The 17754-nt window shown below is 39.8% G+C and overlaps 1 protein-coding gene across 4 annotated transcripts in view; it reads right to left on the bottom strand.

Moving 5' to 3' along the window:
- Positions 1-12790, bottom strand: part of LOC122561056 (beta-1,3-galactosyl-O-glycosyl-glycoprotein beta-1,6-N-acetylglucosaminyltransferase-like) — a 112231-nt gene extending 99441 nt beyond the window's left edge. For all 4 annotated transcript variants that reach the window (XM_043712415.1, XM_043712424.1, XM_043712405.1 and 1 more), the window contains exon 1: positions 10624-12790. The gene's annotated coding sequence lies outside the window, so the exon portion shown is untranslated. The remainder of the gene's footprint in view (positions 1-10623) is intronic.
- Positions 12791-17754: the final 4964 nt, after the last annotated feature.

Genomic DNA, 17754 nt, shown 5'->3' with positions numbered 1-17754 from the left:
AAACACTACAAAACCAAACCAGAGAAATGCTGATCTGGGAGAACTCGCCACTCCCCTTTCATTATATAAGTGTTCTTTTTAATTTGAAAGCCTTTTTCCTGAGGCAGTATCTGTTACCAAAAATCAAATTAGCCTTAAAACCCATCCAAGCCAGACCTCTTGGCAGCTCTGCCTCATACAACACTTTTGAAAAAAGCCAAGGGCAACATAACATTGTTAAAGAAGCAGCATCATCACACCTGGTCTGGCCTACATGTAACTCCAGACTCACAGAATGTGGCTGACTCTTAACTGCCTTGTAGGGCAATTAGGGATGGGCAATAAATCTGGCCTGGCCCATGATGCCCACATCCCATGCATGAATAAAGAAGAAGTCATTTTCTAATCACAAGTAAAACGTAAACATTGGTCATTGTAATAAAAGACTCATTCTGTGTCTGTCATTTGATAAGAGACTAAGTAGAAACATGTAATTGAATCCTGGATTATCTTTCCAAGTACTCATTTTATGTGTTTTCTCCCAGAAAGTCTCATCTTTATCTCAGTTCAATCTTCTTTGCAAATTAATATTGTCATAATGTTGGTCTTTTTTGCAATGTTATGATGCGCTTAAGTATTTTCTCCAGAGAAGGGGTAATTGACCAGGCTCCAACGAGGCTGGATTTGCAAGGTTTATTGGGCCCTTTTTGTTTACCCCTAACAGGTAATGCCTCCAGCCTAGGACGTTCATGTCTTTAAAAAACTGGTAAAATCAAAGGGGAGTGGCCAGCTAGCTATGTAGCTAGAGTCAGAGGGTCATTGAGATGATCAACACAGAAACAGACCCTTCAGTCCAACTCGTCTATGCTGTCAGATATTCCAACCCAGTCTAGTCCCACCTGGCAGCGTCCAGCCCACATCCCTCCAAACCCTTCCTATTCATATCCAGATGCCTTTTAAATGTTACAATTGTACTAGCTTTCGCCACTTCCTCTGGCTGCTCATTCCATACTCATACCACTGTCTGCGTGAAAAAGTTGCCCCTTAGGTCTATTTTATATCTTTCCCCTCTCACTCTAGACCTATGCCCTCTAGTTCTGGACTCCTCCACCCAGGGAAAAGATTTTGTCTATTTATCCTACCCATGCTCCTCATGATATTATAAACCTCTATAAGGTCACCCCTCAGCCTCCGACGCTCTCGGGAAAACAGCCCCAGTCGATTCAACCTCTCCCCATAGCTCAAACCCTCCAACCCTGGCAACATCCTTGTAAATCTTTTCTGAACTCTTTCTAGTTTCACAACATCTTTCCGATAGGAAGGAGACCAGAATTGCATGCAATACTTCAAAAGTGGCCTAACAAAGTCCTGTACAGCCACAACATGACCTCCCAACTCTTGTATTCAATACTCTCACCAATAAAGGAAAGCATACCACATGCCTTCTTTACTATCCAATTTACCTGCAACTCTACTTTCAAGGAGCTATGAACCAGCATTCCAAAGTCTCTTTGTTCAGCAACACTCCCGAGGACCTTACCATTAAGTGTATAAATCCTGCTAAGATTTGCTTTCCCAAAATGCAGCACCTCACAGATACTTAAATTAAACACCATCTGCCACTCCTCAGCCCATTGGCCCATCTGATCAAGATCCTATTGTAATCTGAGGTTACCTTCTTTGCTGTCCACTACATCTGCAAACTTACTAACTATACCTCTTATGCTCACATCCAAATCATCTATATAAATGACAAAAATTAGGGGACCCCACTACCGATCCTTGTGGCATTCCACTGGTCACAGACCTCCAGTCTGAAAAACAATCCTCCATCTTCTACTTTTGAGCCAGTTCTGCATCCAAATGGCTAGTTCTTCCTGTATTCCATGAGATCTAACCTTGCTCACCAGTCTTCCATGGGGAACCTTGTTGAATGCCGTACTGAAATCCATATAGATCACGTCTACTGCTCTGCCCTCATCAATCCTCTTTGCTACTTCTTCAAAAAACTCAATCAAGTTTGTGAGACATGATTTCCCATGCACAAAGCCATGTTGACTATCCCTAATCAGTCCTTGCCTTTCCAAATACATGTACATCCTGTCCCTCAGGATTCCCTCCAACAACTTGCCCACCACCGACGTCAGGCTCACTCGTCCATAGTTCCCTGGCTTGTCCTTACCACCTTTATTAAACACTGACACCATGTTACCCAACCTGGAGTCTCCTGGCACCTCACCTGTGACTACCAATGATACAAATATCACAGCAAGAGGTCCAGCAATCACTTCCCTGGCTTTCCACAGAGTTCTAGGATATATCTGATAAGGTCTTGGGGATTTATCCACTTTTATGCGTTTCAAGACATCCAGCACTTCCACTGTCACCATCTATTTCCCTATATTGTATATCTTCCATATCCTTTTCCACAGTAAACACTGATGCAAAGTACTCATTTAGTATCTCCCCCATCTCCTGTGGCTCCACACAAAGGTCATCTTTCTGATCTTTGAGGGGCCCTAGTTACCCTTTTGCCCTTAATGTATTTGTAAAAACCCTTTGGATTCTCCTTAAGTCTATTTGCCAAAGCTTTCTCATATTGCTTTTTTGTCTGCCTGATTTCCCTCTTAAGTATATACCTACTGCCTTTATACTCTTCAAAGGATTCACTCGATCTATCCTGTCTATACCTGACATATGCTTCCTTATTTTTCTTAACCAAACCCTCAATTTCTCTAGTCATCCAGCATTCCCTACACTTACCAGCTTTTCCTTTCACCCTATCAGGAATATACTGTCTCTGGACTCTCGTTATCAAATTTCTGAAGGCGTCCCATTTTCCAACAGTCCCTTTATCTGCCCCCAATCAGCTTTTGAAAGTTCATGCCTAATACCGTCAAAATTAGCCTTCCTCCAATGGAGACTGCATCCCAGATCACATTCTCCAAGAAAACCTTCAACTCCCCACGGGTCTCCTCGTCGATTAAGCCTGAGATGCGCTTGACCCCACTATGCTGATAAAAACAATGACTGCAGATGCTGGAAACCAGATTCTGGATCAGTGGTGCTGGAAGAGCACAGCAATTCAGGCAGCATCCGAGGACAGGCAAAATCGACGTTTCGGGCAAAAGCCCTACAACAGGAATAAAGGCAGAGAGCCTGAAACATGGAGAGATAAGCTAGAGGAGGGGGGGGGGGGGGAGAGAGTGGCATAGAGTACAATAGGTCAGTGGGGAAGGAGATGAAGGTGATAGGTCAGGGAGGAGAGGGTGGAGTGGATAGGTGGAAAACGAGCTGGGCAGGTCGGACAAGTCCGGACAGGTCAAGGGGACAGTGCGGAGCTGCAAGTTTGAAACTAGGATGAGGTGGGGGAAGGGGAAATGAGCTTTTGCCCGAAACGTCGATTTTGCCTGTCCTCGGATGCTGCCTGAATTGCTGTGCTCTTCCAGCACCACTGATCCAGAACCCACTATGCTGAGCCAGGCGCCGGATGGCTGGTTTTGTGATTACCTGGATGTTATCACGGAGCACTTTGTGGCACCACTTTGATCCACCTTTCTCCAGACCTTTGCCTCCTTTGCCTCTTCTCGACATCACGCCTCTTCACTAGCCTTCGTTTGATTCAGTTCCATAGCAGTGTGTGTGAAAAAAGACTGCTGGAGCAAGTCCAGCCAGGTACTCTCTCTGTCTCTCTGTCTCTCTCTCTCTTTCAAGACTGTAAGCCCTAGTTTGTTTCATTTATACTGTTTGTGCTAAGGGATGTGTTTATTGGGATGGTTGCAATTATTTCCAGAATAATTAAGTCAGGATAGTCTGTCGGGTTTTTGGATAGGATAAGTTATCCGGTATTCTATTTTCTGTTCTTCGTGTTTCAATCAGTAATTTTGTAAATAAATGCTGTTTGTTTAAAATTTGGCAGTCAGATCAGCTAATTCACACCAGGAATATCCACTATACACTTACCAAAACAAATAGCAAAAGTTATGGTCTGGGCTACCTGCTTAAAAATGTTTTGAGGGGTCAGGCCTGGTCCATAACAATATATATTGCAAACAAAATTGGAAATGTATTTGTTGTTAGGTAATTTACAGACATGTTGGCCACTATATTAGAATTGTTAACATGTAATTTTCTTTTTAAAAGTGACTTTGTGGTAAAAAGGTCAAAGAACTAAAATTAGGATGGTTGAGAGAAAACAAGGACAGAATGTGCTGCTTAGATAAGAAGTGGAGGATGATTCCCCAGTCTTGTGGACGCGCATAAATAATACATCCCTCAGCGTGTGTTGTTTTGTGGTAAAGTCATTGACATCTGGAGATTCAAGATTATTGGCAATTACAGCAAAGAAACTGCAACATTATAAATTTTAAATCTAAAATTTAATAGACATACTGGTTTGAAAAAACTCAATCTTTTGCAACATTGAAAGCTTAGCAGATTCAGACCTGGTTATTATTTGGGTGCAAGACTACTTAAGAATACCAGGTGCAATAGGTATCTAAACTATCACTCTCCATTTGTTTCCTTAAAGACTAGAATTTAACATAGAAAATGGAAATACAGCCAGCATGTTTTAATAAAAGGAAAGAACACTAAATGAAATTGCTGACAACAACAAAAGATGCAATTTTAAAGGTATTATGTCATCTCTTATGCCACTACTATAGGGAATCAGAAACAGTTGCAGTTAGTGCATCAGAGAAAGTTTGGAATACAAGATATAATAATATACCTAACATACATTTAGAAAGGCAGGATCAGGAAATTATCCTGGAAATTCAGCTCAGAGAAGACGGTTCAGGTCTGAAATAATTGCAGCATAAAGTTATTTAGAAGTTACAAAATGTATATCTGACAATGGCTGCATTGACAAAAATATTGATAGGCACAGGAGCTTATTCTATGCAATTTTAATAAAATAATGGAATCTATGCAATAGTTAATAAAGGCAGCACAGAAAAGAAAGAACTAAAAGAGAAAAAATATTGCTAAAGAACAAAAGAGAGTCAAGATAAGTTAAAAAAATGCTCAAGTATATTTTCATCAATCTAAAAAGAATCACCATGAATAGCAGATATAATGATTTAGATTGGTATCATCTTCTCCACACTTGTAGAGGAAGAATGCATAGTTTACGTGATACACTTGTTGAACATGTGTATAAGTGTGACCCTACCTCTTAACTCAGCATCTGAAGTTTTGGTTTTCTAAATTATATCAACTACCCTCACTGCACATTTTAGGAACAGTATCTTCTCTGTTATTTGGATAACAGGTGAAGAAATTGCAACATTATAAATTTTAAATCTAAAATTTAATAGCCACACTAGTCTGAAATAACTCTATCTTGTGTAACTTCGAAAGCTAAATAGGTTCAGACTTGCTTAGTATTTGGATGCAAAACTGCTTAAGAATACCAAGTGCAATAGGTAACTAAACTTAGGATCTTAAAAAAAAGTGGCTGATGAGACATTAAGTGCATTGATGCTATTTTACAAAATTGTCTAGCTTCTGGAAAAGTTACTTCAGACAGGAATGGAGCAAATATAAGCCCACTTTTCAAGAAGGGAGACAGAAAAAGAAAATCCGGGGGCCAGTTAGTTTGACAATTGGCATGAAGAAGATCTTAGAATTAATCAGTAAAGAGATATAGACCATTCAGCATGATTTTGCAAAAACTAAATCATATTAAGCTAATTTATTGGTGTTCATTAAGGACAAAGGGAAGCCTGTAAAAATGTTACACTTGAATTTTCAAAAGGCAATTGATAAGTTGCCACATCAAAGATCATTGTAAAAACTAAAAGCTCATTGTATCTGGGGCAACATTAGTTTGGATAAAATATTGCCTGTCTGGCAGAAAAGAACACTTTTTTTCTCATTCATTCATAGAATAGAGGTTTTGTTGGCTGTGCTAGAATTTATTATCTAACTTGAATTGCTCTTAAAAAGCTGGTAGTAAGCAGACTTCTTGAACTTCTGCAGTCTATTTGCAGTAGGAAGACCTACAATGCTGTTAGGGAGTTCCAAATTTTGATCCAGCAACACTGAAGAAACAGTGACATATTTTCAAGTCAGCATGTTGAGTGGCTTAGAGGGGAACTTGCAGGTGGTGGTGTTACCTTGTCTCAGCTGCCCTTGTCCTTTTCAACAGTAATAGCAATGGTTTAGAAAGTGCTGTTTAAGATTTAATAAGCCTTGGTGAATTTCTACAATATATCTTATAGATAGTACACCCTTCTGTTTATTGTGTGTCACTGGTGGAGGGATGTGAATACTTGTGGATGTGTTGCCACAAGTATGTATTGCCTGGATGTTGTCAAGCTTATTGGTTGTTGTTGGAGCTGCATTCATCCAGGCAAGTGGACAGTCTTCCATCAGACCCCTGACATGTACTTAGTAGATCATGGACATGCTGTGTAGAATCAAGAGGTGAATTACTCACCACAGAATTCCCAAACTCTAATCTGCCATAGTACCATATTTAGCTAGTTCAGTCCAATTTCTGGTCAATGGTTACACAAGGATGTTGATAATCAGAATTCAGTAATGGTAATGTCATTGAATGTCAATGAGTGATGGTTAGATTGTCTTTTATCGGAAGTATTCATTGCCTGGCACTTGGGTGGTGCAAATGTTTTTTTTAGATTAGATTAGATTATTTACAGTGTGGAAACAGGCCCTTCGGCCCAACAAGTCCACACTGACCCGCCGAAGCGCAACCCACCCATACCCCTACATTTACCCCTTTACCTAACACCATGGGCAATTTAGCATGGCCAATTCACCTGACCTGCACATCTTTGGACTGTGGGAGGAAACCGGAGCACCCGGAGGAAACCCATGCAGACACGGGGAGAATGTGCAAACTCCACACAGTCAGTCGCCTGAGTCGGGAATTGAACCCGGATCTCTGACGCTGTGAGGCAGCAGTGCTAACCACTGTGCCACCGTGCTGCCCACTTGTTACTTGTTACTTGCCACTTGTTAACCCAAGCCTGTATATTGCCCAGATGTTGCTGCAATATGCATAAATGGGTCTTTTTCTGATTGAAAAGTGGAGTTCCATCGGATCCTGGACCTCAGCTTTTTTTTTAATATATTTCAGTTATTTAGACAAGGGGAGAGCCATGGTAGTTATATTTGCACATGACATAAAGAAAGAAAAGAAAGTATGTAGTAAAGAGGACATAAGTAGGTTACAGACAGACATAGATAGGATAAGTGTGTGAATAAAAAAAACTGACAGAAGGGGTATAGTATGGAAAAATGTGAAGAGTTTTGCTGAAATGGATGAATGGCTGAACAATTCTGAGGTGCACAGAGATCTGGGTGCTTTTGTGTTTTGGGACAGTGAATAAAGTTATTTAAGAAGGCTAATGAAATGTGATTCTTTTCTATGATTAGATTACATTACTTACAGTGTGGAAACAGGCCCTTCGGCCCAACAAGTCCACATTGACCCGCCGAAGTGCAACCTACCCAGATCCATTCCCCTACATTTACCCCTTCACCTAACACTATGGGCAATTCAGCATGGCTAATTCACCTAACCTGCACATTTTTGGACTGTGGGGGGAAATCCACCCAGACACGGGGAGAATGTGCAAACCCACACAGTCAGTTGCCTGAGGCGGGAATTGAACCCAGGTCTGCTGGCGCTGTGAGATAGCAGTGGTAACCACTGTGCCGCCCATGATAGTCATTGAACATAACTATATGGATGTTAGGCAGTTTTGCTTCTGTTATACATGGCAGTGAGGCAACCACACCTCAAGAACTGTGGAGTTTTGATATACTTGTGTAAGGAAGGATTGAAATTTATTGGAGATAATTTAGACAAGGTTACTAGATTGATACCTGGAATGAGTGAGCTGTCTCATGAGGAAAAGTTGAACAGACTGATCTTTTTATCCATTGGAGTTTGGTGACTTGATTGAAGTACATTAGAACTCAAGTAACAGCAAAATAGTGCAGTTGTTGGAAAGAAAAACAAAAAGTGCTGGAGACATTCATCAACAACTGTGAAGAGAGAAACAGAGTTAATATTTCACGTCCAATATGACTCCTCTTCAGAGCTCAGTTATGAAGTTCTTCTTCAGGACATCTTCAGAGTTTTCTTCAAAATTCAGTTCTGAAGTTATTTTGGGATAGAAACATTAACTTTGCTTCTCTCTTCACACATGCTACCAGATCTGCTAAGCTTCTCCAGCATTTTCTGTTTTTGTTTAAAACATTTAAGATCCTGAACAGTCTTGACAAAGTGGGCATGAAAGGAAAGTTTCCTCTTGTGAATAAGTCCAGAACTAAGGTCCTGTTTTTAAAGATTAGGTGACTTCCTTATATGACAGAGATGGAGAGATTTTTTTTCCTCTCAGAGGGTCATGTAATTTTATAACTCAGCCTCAGAAGGCAATGAACGTAGAACTGTTGAATATTTATAAGTCACTCACGGCAACATTGAGTACCACATCCTTGCAAGACACTATATTTCAATAATTTCTCTTGACAGGCAGTGGCATCTCTTTTGTGTATGTGAAGAAATTTACAGCAAATTCAGCGACTAAATATGACTCATTCTTCACAAAATCTCAAAAGAGTATCTGTATTTGCATAACCTGACGTCTGATACTTATTATGCTGATAGCTAATTTTATTGTTTGATTATCTTTTCTCAAAGACCACTTTTACTATGCATAGTAATTTCCCGGTGTCAGATTTATTATTCCTGATCCCTTCCGTAAATAACTTGATATTTTCACAAGTCAATTCCTTTTATTCAAGGAGACTTTGCTTCCTCTTACTATCAGCAATGGAAAGAAACAGGATTAACCATCATATTTCACGCAATTATTAGTTAATCAATACTAGAATATGATTATTGGAAATAACGTGTCAGCTTTACACCAATTTTGCTAGGAAATATCACTGAGAGACTTCTGTACTCTCCGTCGGACACTGCTACAGTTGTACAAACACGATAGTAAGCTTTGCTTCTCTGCCTTTTTTATCTTTAGCTGCTGGAATTATTTTATCACAATGTTTACATATCTATCGCATGTAAATTCAAGGACTTCAAGGCTCGATAGCTAACTTTAGACCCACCATGAATTGACAGGCAAGAGGGACAAGGGTTATGGTTGGGAAAAACTCAGCAGGTCTGGCAAGGTGAAAGGTCGACCCAAAGAATTAAGTGATTTCTCTCCATTCATGCTGCCAGACCTTCTGAGCTTTTCCAGCAAGTTATGGTTTTTTTTTTGTTTTTGATTTTCAGCTTCCACAGTTCTTTCGGTTCTTATTCCGATCGTTCACAATTTAATGGCAGGGCAGATTCCAAACGCTGAATAGCCTACTGCTGTCTTCATGGACCTTGGACTTCATTCTGATGTCATGCTGCTGTAACCCTGAGCTTTATAGTAACCTGGACCATTATGGTTTTCTCCTAAATGCGTTTGAAGTTATGACCACGATACACGCCCTACTTCGGGAAAGTGGACGAGTCTATGAGGTGTATACTCTCGGCGGGAGAGGCTAATGGGCCGAAGGGCCTCTCCGGCACTTCTACGAAATGCTTGAAAGGCAGAAGCGAATTGTGATCTATAATGCCCATCATATATATAAAAAAAAACTGCGTTTGGATTTAAATTAGATCCTGGCAACTTCAATGCCCGGCTAAATATCGAGAGGATGAGGCGAGCCGTGAGACCATGATAGGTAAAGAAGCGTTGTCCTGTGAAAGAAATCCAACCCGTCAGCATACCCAACAAGCTGGAAATGTCATCATTCCTCAAAGTCATTCACTCCCTGGAAGAACTGCTTGGAACCCAATAAAGAAATCAATAGCAGAAAATGTGACACTACTTCAGGACATCTTACACCCATCTACAGCAGAGGTCAGGAGTACATGGGAACAGTTAAAAGCAAACATCCACGCTTTTAATAATTGCCGATTCTACATGTATTTTCACATTGCTGTTAGCAGAAGAATTTGAATTGATTGGCTTAATATACTTTGCATTATTATCCTGGCGTGATACTATTGAAAGGATCTTCCTCGAATGCACTCTGCCTTTAGATCTGAAACTAGTGGATGGCATTACCAGTGTCTATTGTAAGACGGCTATTGTCCTTCGAATGTCATAACTGCTACCGACAGGCAAAGATTTTCATTCATTTCATCCATCTAGATACAGTATTTGTCTGATTCATTTCTAATAAAATTAGATTCCATTTGGTGACAAAATCCTCTTCCTTAAAACTCATCAATTTTTCTTGCTCCACTGTTCAGGCCACCAACAGAGTCAATACAGTTTAGTCAAACACAACGAGCTGCTGTAACAGTTTTGCAAGACATGAACTAAATATCTAGTTAATTTATATTTCCTGCAACTCTGTTCAGCAGCTCTGTGTAATAAGTTCACTTTTAAAGAAACATGTTAAAATGGAACCAATGTCAGGAAACTGCATCAAAACACGTAGAACAAAGCATGCCTGTGTATTTTGTAAGCGTTTTTACTGTGCTCCTTGGATGCAAAGCTTAAACGTACAATGAAAACTAAATTTTTCAGGGAGAATTCGAATCTCAAGTTTCGGTAGCAACACGTAAAGTTTAAAAACCGATCTGAAAGAGTAAATTTAACTCACAGTCAAATCAATGCCCAGGCAATGTTGGAGCTCCTTGCGTCTTCGCGGTCAGGTCGAGACGGCAGCAGCATGTTGTTCCTGTTGGCTTCTGTGTCAGGCTGTTGCCGAGAGCTCAGTGAAACTGCGGCTGCGAAGCTGACTAGCTGGGAGAATGGAGAATACTGGCTACGACATGACCTTGCATCTGCGACTGCTCTTTTATTGTAGGGCGTGGGGGCTCTTCGTCTCTCTTTGATAGGGCTCTTTTTGCAGTTGTTTCCTAACCCAAGTCGACTGTCTGTTGAATTCCGGCTGAGTGACGGCGATCAGTCAGCGAAACCATATCCTCTTCTCACTTTCCAGTTCACTGTCGCTGCAGTTACCGTTGATTTCCATCGGCGGGTGTGGGCGCCCCCTACCGCCCTCAGACTCCTTGCAGCAGCATCAGTAATGTAATTGCAGTGGAAATAAGAGAAGTTGCCATAGCACAATCCCGATATCAACCGTAAAGAGGAAGTCAGTTTCCCTTGATGACGATGAGTTAGCACGACCCACCTCGAGAAGCACACAAATATACTATGACGCATGATTTCGCATTTTACCTGGCAGTGTTTGGCAAAGAGAACAGCTAATTCAGAGCTGCACTGAAAAAAAATATTTTCACCTTTGATCGTGATTGCAGTAGGATTTTAGCATTGGCTGGGATTTGCACTTTATGATGGTGCACGGCTGACTTTTGCGAAACTGTCGGCGACTGGTAGAGACAAATGGCATAAGGACATTCTCTTCGAATTAATTCTAGCCGTTTCCTGAATTACAGCAAAATTTGGCGCGATTGGACTGGGCTGCAGTCCCAGCTCAAATCAATGAATCTCCTAAGTGCATGAGGAGTTCACAGCATTTCCAACAATGTACATCACGCCCCGCCTTAGACCATAGATGGCAGATTTTCAAACTGTGGCCATACAATCCAGATCAGAAAATAGTTATTGTATTTATTCACCCAGTTCCCAAGCCCTTCTAAATCTTTATTTTCCATCATCCTGCTATTCAATTTAATTTTGCATGTTGACATTGTTTCTGCCTTCAACACTTATTTTGGAAGTGAATTGCACAACTCACAACTGTGGGTAAAGCTATTTCTCCTACCCTCTTATTTTCTTACATGTTATCACATGGGATTGGCTCTCCTTCTAGACTCACCAACTGTCAGAAACAGTTCGCTTGTATTTATGTGCCTCCTATCCGTTTCATCCTAAACTGACTATACCTAATCATCCTGTTATTCATGCAAGTATGATGAGAAAGCTTATTTATTCCTGTTCCTACATTTAATCTCTTAGCAAGATCCATTTGATTGATGCTGGTGTAATTCATTCATCCATGGCAAATGTTAGCCCTGAAATGCATTAAGCAATTTTAATATATTTTTTAAAAATACATTGAATCAATTAACATAGAATTCATCAAGTATAGCTTTATGTGTTTTTGTTCAAATACCCTGTGGTTAACAAATGTTCCTTATTTTATTTTCCATGTCCATACACAGAAATGTACCTATAAATTATATAAATTTATCATTAACACTGACATGTGGGAATGTTGGCACGCAGTTTAATTTTACAAACTTGGTCATATATTATTCTGTAAATATTAGGGTCATTTTTAAGTGTCAGTTGCAATCTTTTAGAATTGAAGATGACATCTGTTAGGCGATGTGTGTCGTCAAATAACTAAGGAACACAACTTTGGATCCACAAGTTTCTCTGCAATAGGGGCATGTTGCTGTGTGCAGAAATGGAATTCAATGCTATAACTTGGTTTACGTTTCCTTCCTTTGCAGCCACTATTCCATCCCACAGTCCAGTCACTGAGCCACAGACAGGTTTAGGATTTGATGGATCAGAGATGGATCAGAATGCCAGGATGCTCCTCCAAGTAAATGGTGTCAATGCCTCTGTGTTTTAGGATGAGCTTGAGTGTATCAGTATATTTTTCCCACTTGCTAGACTTTGTGCATAGGCCAGTACAGAGTTGAAAGATAAGAATCATCTAAAGTAGTTGGTTAATCAGGAACAGGGCCTTAATTGGGATAAATGCAGTTTCATGAAGGATGGTAGTGTTTTGGACCAGACCAAACTCCCTCAAAATATATTTAGAAGATAGTCTAGACCCTAACCTTTTCTTATTTCAGGGGTAAGCATAATGTGTTGTGGATGTAGGTTTGCTCACTGAACTGGAAGGTTCATTTCCAGATGTTTCTTCACCTACTAGGTAACATCTTCAGTGGGCCTCATGCGAAGCACTGCTGATAAGTTCCGCTTTCTATTTATATGTTTAGGTTTCTTTGGGTTGGTGATGTTATTTCCTGTGGTGATGTCATTTTCTGTGGTAAAGTCACTTCCTGTTCTTTTTCTCAGAGGTGGTAGATGGAGTCAAACTCGATGTGTTCCAGTTGGAATGCCATGCTTCTAGGAATTCTCGTGCGTGTCTTTGTTTGGCTTGTCCGAGGATGGATATGTTGTCCCAGTCTAAGTGGTGTCTTTCCTCATCCGTATGTGAGGATACTAGTGAGAGAGGGTCATGTTTTTTGTGGCTAATTGGTGTTCATGTATCCTGGTGACAAATTTTCTGCCTGTTTGTCCAATGTAGTGTTTGTTACAGTCCCTGAACAGTATTTTGTAAATGACATTAGTTTTGCTTGTTGCATCCTAGAAGCATGGCATTCCAACTGAACACATCGGGTTAGACCCCATCTAGCACCCCCTGAGAAAAAGAACAAGAAGTGACTTCACCACAGGAAATGACATCACCAACCCAAAGAAACCCAAATATATAAATAGAAAGCAGGACTTATAAGCAGTGCTTCACCTGAGGCCCACTGAAGATGTTACCTAGTAGGGTGAAACGTCTGGAAATGAACTTTCCAGCTCAGCGAGCAAACCTACATCCAGAACCTCAACCTTAGCTACAAATTTTCTCAAGATTCGATCAGGTGTTATGTTCCAGATGCAATTTGATTGGTCAATCTATCAGATTTGAAGCAAAACAAGCTTTATTCGTACACTATAGTCAAAATAAACAGAAGAAAAAAAATAAAGAAAAGAGTTGACTTAGCTTTAACCCTATTGGAAAGCTAACAGAATAGTAGATTATTTTGCTACTAAACAATAACTGTTCCAATACAGTAAACATCCCATAAACATACCCTTGACAAAGGCAAATTCAGAAAACAGATTGTCTCACATGCAACTCCAGCAGCAGAAGGAAAAATATCAAGAGAAAACTCTGAGAGTGTAGCAGGGAAAAAAAAGACTGCAGTTTCCAAACCCTGCTGAGACCCCAGCAACAACTGTTGCTGAAAAAAAAATCCCAGTTCTGTGGGAGCTGGCCCCACCCATTTAGGCTGCTTCAATTGTTCCTACTTTTGAAAAACCCAAGACATCACAAACTACTTACTCCAATAGCTCTGCATAGATTGCTCAATCCTCTCTCTCAATTTTTCTTCGTTAAAAAAAAGGACAAAATACACCTTCTAAAGTCACAGAATCATCACAGTAACATTGATCCAGCAGTCCTGCTATTTGATCCCCAGGACATAGGTATCACTGGTATAAGATCTCAAGAATTTGACTGATTGTGGAAGATAAAGAGGGATATCTTTCCTGTCCATTGCAAATTAGATCCTGCATAAACTTTCTCCTATTTCTGAAGAATTACTCCTGGTAACCCAGTGTAGCTTCTAAAACTTTGGGTCCAGGCAGATCCAAGAAAAATGTCTGAAGCAAAGTCTCGAATTGTTCTTCATGTTCATCAGCTAAGGTCTTTGATTCTCAAAATCATGAAGCCATATCGATTAACTTCCAATGCTTTGGTTGCCCATTGTTGAAGTCTGCCACTATCCTGAGACTTCTGCTTGACAATATGATCACTATCACCCTGAAGGAAGGATCTGAAACAGACACCTTTTATACCCAGAATGGGGTGAAAGAAGGTTGTGTGATCACTCCCACCTTGTTCATATCTACCTGAGCATCATCATCCACCTCTTCCAACATGACCTACTACCCAGTGTCATCATTTAACATCATCTGGATAGGAAGCTATTCAACCTTGGTTCAGGACAAAAACAAATCCTATCACCACGGACATGCACAATCTTCAGTGAGTGGATGATTGATACGTGGTGGCCCACTCCCAACAGGACATGAAAATGATGCTTGACTTTTTCAACATTTTATATATGATGTTTGGCCAAGACAAAAGGTCCTCCAGCAATCTTCCCAACATCAGTTAAGCATACCCTGTACCACATGCATAGAGAGATTGGCTCTGGAATACACACAGCTCTTCCCACATTTTAGCAGCAAACATACGCAAGGAGCTATCAATGAAGAAATCCAGCAGCAAGTCAACTGTGTCAGTGTTGACTTTTTCAAGCTGCAACAACATATTTGACAACAGGGACTTCTAGAAGTCAACAAGATAAGACTATTATGTTGATCACCCTTCTCTACTGCAGCAAAATCGGGACAATCTTCTAATGTCATAGATTTTAAGTGGATGTGCATAATTATCAGAAACTAATGTAATTAACAAATATGATGTATTGCTGATATATGCAGTAATAATTAACATTTGGCATCAATCATACTTTATAGGGAATATTGCTATTGGGTTGGCATTATGCTGTATTTTGTATCCAAATACTAAAATGTATTATAAAAATGAACTATCATAGAGTCATAGATATGTACAGCATGGAAACAGACCCTTCGGTCCAACCCGTCTATGCCGACCAGATATCGAAACCCAATCTAGTTCCACCTGCCAGCACCTGCCCCTATCCCTCCAAACCCTTCCTATTCATATACCCATCCAAATGTCTTTTAAATGTTACAATTGTACCAGCTTCCACCACATCCTCTGGTATCTCATTCCATACACATACCACCCTCTGTGTGAAAGGTTGCCCCTTAGGTCTCTTTTATATCGTTCCCCTCTCACCCTAAACCTATGCCCTCTAGTTCTGGACTCCCCGACCCCAGGGAAAAGACTTTGTCTATTTATCCTGTCCATGCCCCTCATTATTTTGTAAACCTTGATAAGATCACCCCTCAGCCTCCGACGCTCCAGGGAAAACAGCCCCAGCCTGTTCAGCCTCTCCCTATAGTTCAAATCCTCCAACCCTGGCAACATCCTTGTAAATCTTTTCTGAACTCCTTCAAGTTTCATAATGTCTTTCCGATAGGAAGGAGACCAGAATTGCACGCAATATTCCAACAGTGGTCCAACCAAAGGTCCTATGCAGCCACAACATGACCTCCCAACTCCTGTACTCAATATTCTGACCAATAAAGTAATAAATTCACCTGCTGGTTTACATTTCACAGAAGCTGTCTGTTGTCAGTTGTTCGTTGAAAACATAATGTTGAAATTGACAGGGCTGTAATCCTGAAACCCATTTATAATAATATGATGGTAATGCCAAGTATATGACTGTATGAAAATCAATGAACTAAACATTAATAATTATAAGAAGTGAAGAGAAGGAGCAAGTAGTTAATGTAATAGTCCTCAGTGAAAGGAACCAAAAAATTCTCTGTATAATACTAGATGACTAGATTTTATTATTTACAAAGGAAGTTGCAGAAAATTGTTTCTTTTATATTCCTATTCTAAGTAGGTTCTTTTTTGTGTTTTGTTATACAGTTTTCAAACACAGAAACCTAACAACAAAGTTGATTGGTCTGATTTTATCTTCAAAACAATTTCAAAAGGTCCGATCTCTCTGTAAGAATTCACACTGGTTCTTTGATTTGTAGATGGTTCTGAACACTGAACCATGGTTCAACATGTGAGGAAAACTGTTGTTCCTTTAAACTATTATTTTGTGTGTAGACTTTAGCTCATGTCAATCAAACATAAGAATGGTTTTAATTGGTGGCAAGTGTTAAAATGGTTAACATAAAAGTGACAGAAGTGACGATAGCCCTATTCATTTCAACATGATGTTTTCAATTAAAAACTGACCAGGGAACAGCTCTTGTGAAATACAAACCAGCAGGTGACTTCTTTTTAAGAAATTAAATAAGGACAGTTCATTTTTGTAATACATTTTAGTACTTGGGTACAAAATACAGCAAAATGCCAATCAATAGCAATTTTCCCTATAAAGTATGATTGATGTCAAATTCAAACAATATACTATAGGAGAAAACCAGTCAAACCACTGAGAATGTTTACATTCTGCAGTCTGGAATCATTCTGTGATGTATGTTTGATAGTCAAAGTTTAGCAATAATGAACAGACTCTTAGAGTTCCTGCATTAAAAGGCTATTCAATATAACTTACTTCCATTCCTATGGCTTTGGGTCTTACTTTACTTTGTTTGGTGACTTTAACCTAGAAGTTCAACCTTGAAATTCTGAAGAAAAATTATTTTACTTCTGAGTGTTGTTAGCACATTATAGTGTTCTTCTCCATTCGTGAGACATGAACATATGAATATAACTCTACCATTGTGAATTCCAGCGATACATGACCCTTTCTTTTATACCAGCTTCCCCTTAATCTAAAGCTATAATGTCTTGTCCTAGATTTCTCCATAAGGTGAAACATCCACTCTGCATTACTTTGTCAATCCCATTTAGCATCTTACATACCTCAATTTTTAGGCCTTCTATCACCCTTCTAAACTGTAGCATGTACAACCTAAATTACTCAAGCTCTCCGTAGAAGACAAGCATATCACCTCTGGAATTAATCTATTGAACATTCTCTGAACAACGTCCAGTGTAATTCTATCCTTCCCCAAGTAAGGGGACCAAAAATATATGCAATATTCCAGATGTGGACTCACCAATCCCTTGTACAGTTGCAACAACACCTCTCTACTTTTATACTCCATTTCTTCAGAATAAATGCCAACATTCCATTTTCCCTCCTTATTACCTGTTGTTTCTGCATACTAGTTTTAGTACCTCACAGACAAGGACACCCAGACTCTTCTGTACCTAAGCATTGTGAAGATTCCCTCCATTTAGGTAGTAAATTGTCTTTTTATTCTTCCAAGCAAAATGGATAAGAGCACAAGTACATCCATGGCTGTAAATATGCGAAACAAATTTTTGTCGTTGTATTTAATCTTT

The sequence above is a fragment of the Chiloscyllium plagiosum genome, chromosome 2 (assembly GCF_004010195.1).
Source record: "Chiloscyllium plagiosum isolate BGI_BamShark_2017 chromosome 2, ASM401019v2, whole genome shotgun sequence".
Taxonomy (NCBI): Eukaryota; Metazoa; Chordata; class Chondrichthyes; order Orectolobiformes; family Hemiscylliidae; genus Chiloscyllium; species Chiloscyllium plagiosum.
The sequence above is the reverse complement of the archived record's forward strand: the minus strand, read 5'-3'. Positions and strand labels throughout refer to the sequence as shown.